This window comes from Channa argus, chromosome 12, assembly GCF_033026475.1.
Source record: "Channa argus isolate prfri chromosome 12, Channa argus male v1.0, whole genome shotgun sequence".
Taxonomy (NCBI): Eukaryota; Metazoa; Chordata; class Actinopteri; order Anabantiformes; family Channidae; genus Channa; species Channa argus.
Window position 1 is genome coordinate 3744986 of NC_090208.1, and position 10048 is coordinate 3755033.

A 10048-nucleotide genomic window follows, 5' to 3' on the forward strand; every position below is an offset into this window, starting at 1 on the left:
AATCATTATAAAGAAAATTTTAAATAGTAGTAAAAGCCGTGGGAAAATGTAACGAGGACAATTTCTCCACTCAGCAGCAGGTTTCAAAGCCAAAACTGAAGCTAATGACGAAGAACTATAAAGTCAAACACCACAGACGACCAGCAGATGGCTTCAAACATCAGGGTTTTTAAAACCATCCATAGATAAAGACTCAGCTTATCTTTCTTAGTCGCTCAACACATTTGCAGATTTTTTTTATTTTTTCTTGAGGAAACTACAAGCAGTCAGTCAAAACTTAGAAAAGTAAAGAAAAGTAAAGATCACACAGTGACAGAAAACTGATCAAGTACAGATCAGTGTAAAATGTTTGCTCTTTTGGAGACAGTCCTGAACACAGGGACAACATTGACCCAGGAATTAATCATCACATCACAAATGTCACCTACAAAACCATAAAGGATTTTATAGAACTGGCTGCTGTATAAAGATACAAACATCTTATTGCAAACTTCATTTTTTCTTCCACAACAACAGTGAAGTGCTGTGTAATGTTGAGTCTGTCATTTCAGGTCCAGTGTCATTTTAAATAGTTATTATAACGAGGCTTTAAATACTAACTAGTTTGGTTCATCACAACAAAAAAGGAAGTTTAACATTTCCAATAAGACAGTTTAGTAAAACCCACAGAACCACAAGAGAAAATCAACATGGAGAGAAATGAGAAAAGGTTTAGGTTCATCAATATCATTGAAATAACAGCAAAGTTAATGAAGCTTTTAAACACCAAACTAATGACTAATGAAATGTAGTGAGTATTTACTGAAACAGGAACTGGACAGAACTGAAAACAAGTTCACACATTTTAATTTAAAGAACAAGAAAAACTAATTTAGCATCAAACTAAGGCAGAAACCTGCTGTTGTAAGAAACACAAAGAGGAAGTTGATGGTTTGTTCCCCCATCTTGTTTTAGACACAGTAAACATCCCTCCATCCATCAAGATTTAGTTCCACTTTCTGTTCATCTGTCTCTAAACATCACATCGTCTCCTCCGTCGTGTATTTAGCCAATAACTGATGGTTAATTTCTGAACAAAACAGAAAAATAGCACCATCAGCAACTTACCCTTGAAGATAAGGAGCAGCACTGAGGGAAAGGGGGAGGGGCTACATAAAGGGTGATGTGCAGCAATATAGTTTCCCTGGGAACCAAAACAAGTGCAAATAATAATTGCTCAGTTATATAAAATTCACAAATACTAAACGGAATTTGAAAATCATAAATAAAATACACAACATAAATGTGAGATAATAACAAAACCAAGTTGATTTTTAACTCTGACAGATGAAGGCAGCAAAGTTAGGGATCCCATGTGTGAAAAGGGCTGTAGATGTCCATGTCCCCTGACCTTAACCTCAACCAAACTTACCCAGTTACCTGCCTACTGTCAGGCTTCAGGGTCTGAGGTCTGTTTCCAGTTCCTGCTGAATATCTTAGAAAATGTTTGCCACCTGTTTTCTCTGCTGTGGTTAAAGCTGTTAGCAAACTTACTGACAGAATATAATAGACTTTAATGTCACTGCACAATCATCATAGTTGTCATGGTGACCTGATTAATACAAAGATGGGTTTTTAAATATTGAGGTGAGATCAGTGACTAATTAGAAACTATCAGCAAAGCTGCTGACTGTGGCAATGTCGTCCCTAACACGGTGGAAAGGTCGCTTACATACTTCATTAGCATCATTAGTTTTGCCAATGTCATCAGATGCACAAGCAACAAGTCAGTGCAAGCAAAACTTTTCCTCAGCCAACATGGATGAGTTACAGTATATACAGTAACTACACTGAATGATTTCAGCACAGGGATTTATTTAGATATTAACTGTGTTCATTCAGTTTCTTATTATAAGTCCAAAAAAGCCATTTTACTACACAGCAGAGCCGCTTGGCTTCACCCCACATGTGATAAAGTTAGCTAGCTACTTTCCTAAAGTTGAACTGAACACACAGAAAAGTTTGGATTTTGTTGGTGAAGGTATCATATACAGGCTACATGCTGTTACACAGAGTAAAACTTTAAAAGCACAAGCAAGACGCAGACTTTCTGACATGAAAACGTCAGAGCTGCTTTCAATGCCTCCATGTCTGCTGGACTCAGTACTGGGATCACGTCCTCACCTTTGGCTCCCAGAATAATTTCCACTAAGACAAAACTCAGTTTGTCTCCCCAGACCTGTTTTTTCCTGATTCCTTCCCCAATTACTCTCAGGCCTTCACCACAAATCTGAGCCTGGCTGAGAGGTTTAACAATGTTTTTTGACATTGCTGTAAGATATTTCACTAATGTGATGGATGCAGCTGTCAATAACAGATCCATAAAAGGTCCAGCAGGGGGCAAACTTTGACCCAAATATTTTGCCTTCATTAATTTGAACCTTTGGTCTGATTTTAACCCAGTCAGGCTTTATACCCAACATATTTCTTCTAAATATAACAAATACAAATATCACCAAATATCAGCAGTATTTGTGTTACTTGTTCACATTTCTGGACCATGTAATAAATGGAATAATATCATTAATTAACATCATCTCCCTGTGATTGACACCTGTTCTGTTGTGGAGAAACTTGCTTTCATCACTGATGACAAAAACAGGTTTACCACCAATCATCATCTGTCATCTTCTCTGAAGACGATCAATGGCTGCTGTGCAGCAGTGATGATGCCTGTCATACACTTTTGTGATTGATGCTCCACTTCCACAAACACCTTCCTCTATCATGTCCATATCTGTGTCTTGAGACCTTGAGCAAAACTGAAAAGAAACAAACTTATCTTAATCCTTTTAGCCTTTTCTCTTTACTTGTACCAAAATGAATTATCATTACTGTTACTTCAATAGCCCTTAACTGAGGCATGAAAAATCAAAGTTGGCCTCTTCACCAGATGTCACTGGATAGAATTGAAACAAGTATCGAATACCAATAATCTATAAATGAGATTTTATAGATCTATGTCAGTGAAGGTCATCCAGGTTTGGTTATCCGAGTCACGTCAACTGGACTTTTTTCTTCTTGGTTAAAAATGTTTTGCTACTCATCCAAGCAGCTTCTTTGTCTCATCCACACACAGCAACAGGGATGAATGAGGAGAAGGCTGCAGTTGATGATGAAGGCCTCCAGGTCCGGGGAGCAGTGCATAGATAGCACCGAAACGTCGTGGCAACAGATTCCACCTCCCGCGTGTCTGTAAAGCTGAAACTCACCCAGCTGGAGCGCAGAGGCCGCTAGAAGATCACACAGCCACGTTTCCGTGAAGCACAAAACACAGGACGTAGAAAAGTCTCGGAGTTTGTTCAGCAGCAGGGTCAGCTCGTCCATTTGCTTTGAAAGTGAGCGTTAGAGAGGAAGACGGAGACGCACAAGCACCACGGAAATAAGTCCACAGGGTAGAAGCTCTGATGTTCATGAGTTCTTCCCGGTAGTAAGATCCACCAGAACTGTGGCAGAACACTGCATTCAAACACAAGACAATACAAAGTAGAGCGCACTGAAACACCGAGGCTGCCGTCCGCGTCATCTTCCATCATTATTGCTGTTTATTTGGCGTTTTCCCACAAAATTCAACAGATGACACAATAAATCAAAGATTTAAAAAAAGTATTTTTGTTCTCTATTTATTTTCCTTCTGTCCAAGATTTGATCTATATAAACTTCACATAATGTAAATAATTCAAAAACACTCTGTGACAGATTCCACTAATTACTTTGATCTTGGATTTTTGATTTTGGAGCGAATTTTACTTCTAGTAAATATAGAAAAAAATGCAAAGCAATACAAAAAAATCTAATGACATAATCTTAATTAATATAAATGACCTGAATAAGTAAATATAATTTTAATATTGTTTGTTCTGTTTTATTTAAGAACCAGGATATTTCTTCACTGTCCACATGCAGTAATGTCCATAACAATCTAAAATATGAGCTTATATGCTGAGGAAATAAATTCATAAATGTTCATCATTCCATCAGTTTCTCACTCACTATGAAACACGATTTCTTTCCTGGTTCAGTTTCTCCCATCAGCTCAGGGTTTCCACTTCAGATCATGTGGTCTGTCAGATGTGTGCTGGCTCACACAAGCTCAACAGTTTGTGATGGTCAGTTTGGGGGTTCAGGGTCTTGTCCAGGTACATTTCCACATATGACTCTACACAGTCGGGCTGAGAATCACTGAAGCTACGGTCGACAGGTGGACAGTCACCACCTGAGCCACTGCTGCCCCCTCACCACAGATCTCAGTTCATCAGTGTTCAGTTTTTCTTTTGTACATGATATTAAATATACTTATATATTATGATATTTTTTCTTTCTTTTTTCTTTCAAGTTGTAGGAAATTATTAAGAATCACTTCATCACATGAGCTCTGGCATAAGCACCTTCCTCTCCCCCCTCCCTCCCTCAGACAAACCTCTCTCTGCTTCTTTGCCAAACCATAGATCACATGTTTCTGTGTTAATGTTTCTCTGTTATCACCAAACCAATGGAGCGTTTCTCAAAAACAAAGGTAAAAATATTAAAATTTATGGACAAATGGTTTTTACCAGAAAACCTGCATCAGTCCCTTTCTGAGGAAAAGTTGCTTTGGGCATCAAATGCTGCCAGAAACTGGATTTAATTGGACACTGTGTGTCTCACTGAGGTCAAAGGTAACTTCAGCTTTAATATCAGATTAATTAAGTGTCTGACAAATGGACATAACATGATGCCACAGGAAGGACAACAAGTTGTTAAACATCCATTCAGGTCTTTATTACATTCAGTCCAGTGTTCATTCAACCATCTCAAGTTGAGTTTTTCATATATTAAAAAAAGCTTTACAGACAATAAAATGTTCAGTTGGATAAAACATATTTACAAACCACAGCTGGAAAAGGCTCCAGGATAATCAGATAAAGATAATGAAAGGATGGAAAACAAACTCTATTTCAAATTAATGGTTTTTTAAGAGATGTTTTAACATTAAAGCAGGTGTTTCCTGTCTGATCACTTCCAACAACTCTGGAATCACTTGTTGCATGAAGAGAGAAAACTAATCCAGTCTCTGTTGATCTGTGGAACGTCGGCTATTTGGACAAAGCACAAAAATGTAGTTAACATTAGCAGCACAGCTAATGCTGCTGAAGAGCTACAACAACCTTTAACCCTCCTGTTATGTTGGTTTCTGAGGAACAGCCTTGATGTTCCCAGGTCAACTTGACCAAAAAGTCCCAAAAAACATTGTTTCTATCTCATCATTAACTCCATTACTAACCATTTCAATCAATGTTTAGTTCAATGATGTTCTTTACTGTTCACAGATCATGGTTCAATGAGCATAAGTCACTCATTTATTACAAAAAGATCATGTTAAAACTTTTTTTAATGTAAACTGAAAAGACCTACAAATAAATTACAATAGATTTATATGCAATAGATTTTTTAAAATGTTATTTTATATTTTGAATTGTTTTTGTTTATGGAGTGATGTTGATAAATTGAAATGAGACACGTCTTCTGTTCAGGGTCAGTTTGACCCGTTTTAAAGTTAACAATCTAAAGAAAATACTTAAAAGTATTTTTTCACTTTGAAACTTCTCCTGCTTGGCTTATTTAGTGTAATCAACATATAAAATAAAAATGGTTCAGTTCACATATTTGTAACCCTCCTACATGTTTATATTACAAAGATAGTGTTCAGGTCAATTTGACCCGGCAGAGAAAATAGAAGCTAAAAACAGTCAGAAAGGTCAAATCCTGTTTGTTTCTTTGCAACTATGAGACATAATACACCCCTGTCTCACACTCTCACACACACACACACACACATTGATCTTTCTGAGTCTTTTTAGTTTCTGTTTTGTCGCCGGGTCAAATGAACCCAAACAGCACCTTTGTAATAGAAACATGTAGGAGGGTTACACATATGTGAACTGAACCATTTTTATTTTATATGTTGATTACACTAAATAAGCCAAGCAGGAGAAGTTTCAAAGTGAAAAAATACTTTTACAGTTTTTTCAATTGCTAAATGACAGTGGGCACAACTGGAGCTACATGTGCAAAACTCTACAGTCTGAATTTTACTGATGATTCATTTCAGCCTAGTTCTGCAAATCTTTCTCCTCACTTGGAGCATCGTGCCTGTACGTTCCAGCATCACCACAACAGACACCACTCTGTTAGCACCTACACAAGAATAATGTCCAACAGTCCAGAGATAATCTTCAGATAAGAACCACAAAGTGTGCTGCACATTTTGTTCTATGCTGAATTTATTTTTCATTAACTCTATCAGGATATGAGATGTTGTTCATGTCACACAGCTCTGATCCACATGTCTTAACTGTGGCTCATGAAAATTCAGTTTCACAGATATTATAGTCATCGTTTTCCTCACAACCTTTTCCAGAAACTATAACCATCTCTTTATTTTTCCCAATGTAAAGGTGAAGATTATGATCTGTAGACCAGCTCCTTTCTCTATGCTGATACATCTGATGTTGTTCTGAGCCCAACCAGTGTCGTGTCGTCAGCACATTTAAACTTCTTCACTGAGTCAAAACACATGGTCCAATCATTTGTGTAAAGTCGAGATTTCTGTATGTAGGAAGGTTTTATAGATGAATAACAAGGAATCATTAGTCCTTGTCAGCAAAGACGTCCATCCAGCTTCTGCAGTAATGATTGAGGAACATGGTGCAGAATCTCTTTGAACTGGAAAAGACTTGAACTTGGTTTGGTAAAAAGACACAACAATGGTTTAGTTTGATCTATTGCTTGTCAAAGAAGCGGAGAGAGGTGTGTCTGAGGGAGGGAGGGGGGAGAACAAGGTATTTATACCATGTCAGATGTGAGGACTTGACACTTGCAGCGATGGCTTCCTACAAAGTGATGTGTGTGGTGACTCTGCTGACTCTGCTGACACCAGGTAAGAACCTCCTCACTGTCCACACCTGAACCAATCAGGTTTCAGATCTACTTACTGCTGTGTGAGGGAAACACTGGGGAACAAGTAAAACCTCTTAAGCAAGTAAAATACTAGGTGCAATACTAATGTTCCTTTAGATCAAAGTGAGGACAGAAGGGAATAAAAAGTGTCCAAACTGAGTCAATTCTAAAAAAACTCTTTCAAGTCCAACATTCAATATGTTATCTGTTGGAGAAAAATATATGTCAGAAAAAATATAGAAATCATGTTTCATAGTGAGTGAGAAACTGATGGAATGATAAACATTTATGAATTTATTTCCTCAGCATATTAGCTCATATTTTAGATTGTTATGGACATTACTGCATGTGGACAGTGAATAAATATTTTGGTTCTTAAATAAAAGAGACACATTTTTAATTAGTTGTTGATTCACTCATCTCCATAAAACATAATAAAAAAAAACATTTAGTCATTTAGATCATTTATATTAATTAAAATTACGTCATTGTATATATTTGTATTGCTTTGCATATGTTCCTATATTTACAATAGTAAAATTCGCTTCAAGCTCAAAATAATTAGTGGAATCTGTCACAGAGTATTTTTGAAGTTTATGTTGATCAAATCTTGGACAAAAGGAAAAACAATCAGTTGGAAAAATAAATATTTGTAACATATAATATAGAAAACATGTTTCATAGTGAGTGAGAAACTGATGGAATGATGAACATTTATGAATTTATTTCCTCAGGATATTAGTTCATATTTTAGACTGTTATGGACATTACTGCATGTGGACTGTGAAAAAATATTCTGGTTTTTAAATAAAAGAGACAAAAATTAAATTCTATGACATTTATTCATTGATTTAAACTTCTCCTTAAAACACAATTTGTATTAATGTAATATTTATACTTCTGAAACAAACATTTAGTAATTCAATTAATTTACATGAATTAGAAATTAAAAAATTACTTTATATATATATATATATATTTGTAATGCTTTGCATTTGTTTATATATTTACTTGAAATTAAATCCACTTCAAGATGAGAAATCCAAGCTCAAAATAATTAGTGGAATCTGTCACAGTGTTTTTGAATTATTAACATTATGTAAGGTAAGTATGAGTAAATTCTCTTTAAATCTTTGGAATCTAAAATGTATTGTGTCATCTGTTGAATTTAAGAATAACAACAATAATAATAACGATATTATTATTATTATTATTATTATTATTATTATTATTATTATTATTATTATTATTATTATTATTATTATTATTATTATTACTTAAGCAAACAGTTTAATAATGTTTATAAAGAAATGTGTTAGTAATTAGTAATAAATGATAGAGATGAAATTTATCTTCCAAATGTCTTATTTCATTATGGATCATCTTCACACTTTGGTTTTATAGAAATATCAGATCATCAGGATGTTGTATATTTTTTATTCAGGGAGACACTATTGATAAGCAGGAGACTCCAATATTTCCACAAGAAGTTGGATGTTTGTAATAATTACTGCTAAAGACCGTGATGAGAAAACAGCAATGAATGATTCAAGATGAGTCAGATCAAATGAACATGTTTAGTGGAAACATTAGTGTCGTAGAAATACAAGTATTTGACATGACAAACTGTCCGTGTGTGTTTTACTACAACACTCACAATACTGAGGTTTATTCTCACTGGAACAGGAGCTTTTTGATTTTTAGGAAATATTTTTTTCGAAATTACATTTTTCACAATTTGCACTTGATCCTTGCAAATAATGTCTAAAATAATTTCAGCATGTGCCGCAAGATTTTAGAAACGATGCAGCTTGACAAGAAATATTATCTGCAAATATTATAAAAAACACACATTGTTTATGATGAAAGAAACAGTAACAACTAAATGTTGGTTTATTACATTTGTGTAACTGGAAAATAGTATTTTCAGGGAAAAATGTGTTTGAATGTGTTCAGTAACAAATGTTAGAGATGATAAAACTCAATCCTCTCCTGTTTCCACCACATGTCCAAATGTTGTACAAGAAGTATCAGAAAAGCCTCAACAGTTTTTTTGTGTTCTGTGTTTCAGAGAGTCTCTCACAGCTGGATGGTAAGTCCCAGTTTGCTCCTGTCTGATTTAGTTAAAGATGATCTTCACACTGTTGTTGGATAGAAATGTTTCAGATTGTGTTTGTGTCAAATCTAGAACTTCAGACTGCAGGTAAACAACACGAATCAGTCATATTTTTTATAAATTTGCTATAATCACGCTGATTCAGACAATTACAAAAACTCATGACTTGAACTGAAACAAAATCAGTGAAAAACATTTCAGTTTAAGAGTCAAGATTCTTTTTCATTTCACACGTTATTTTTTAAAAGCACAGACTGAAATGAAATTTTGTTCCTCATGAGTTTCTGAGCACAAAATAGAAAAGTAGTAATAAAAAAAAGCAATCACCTGTAAATAGGTCACAAAAACACAACACACAGTAGATTAAAGTGACAAATGATTTCAAATTGTAAACAGTTACACTCATTAAGCAGTGGTCCTCTCATGGGGAGGGGTTTATGAGGACGGTGTGAGGGTGCAGTCTATTGTGAGCCTCACAGGAGTGTAGGAGTGGCCTTATTACCTGCTTAGCAAGCAGGTAATATACAGACTGGTTAGCACACAGGCAGTTTAGCAGACCGGTAACAGGTGAAACTGATTTAGCAGCAGGCTTCAGGCAGGTGATTGCAGACATTACCATGATCCAAATGACACATAGACAATGTCTGGAAGGCTCACTGAAGTCATGCAGGGGACTGTGGGAAGGGCTGGGTTTGAGTCACGGGAACAGGTGTAACCAATTAGGAGAGGTGATGAATGTAAAGTGGCTGAACAGAGCAGGATGTGGAGACAGGTGAATACAAAATAAAAGACAGAGACAGGAAGTGAAACCAAAGGGCCGGATCATGACAAGTAGGGATCACCACGGCAAACCATTGCAGCTCTTCACCAAACTGTGCTGACAAAGTCAGGGACAAAAATTTTAATACTCCACTGCATCAAAGTGAAATATCCCAGGAGTCTTAGAGCAAATTT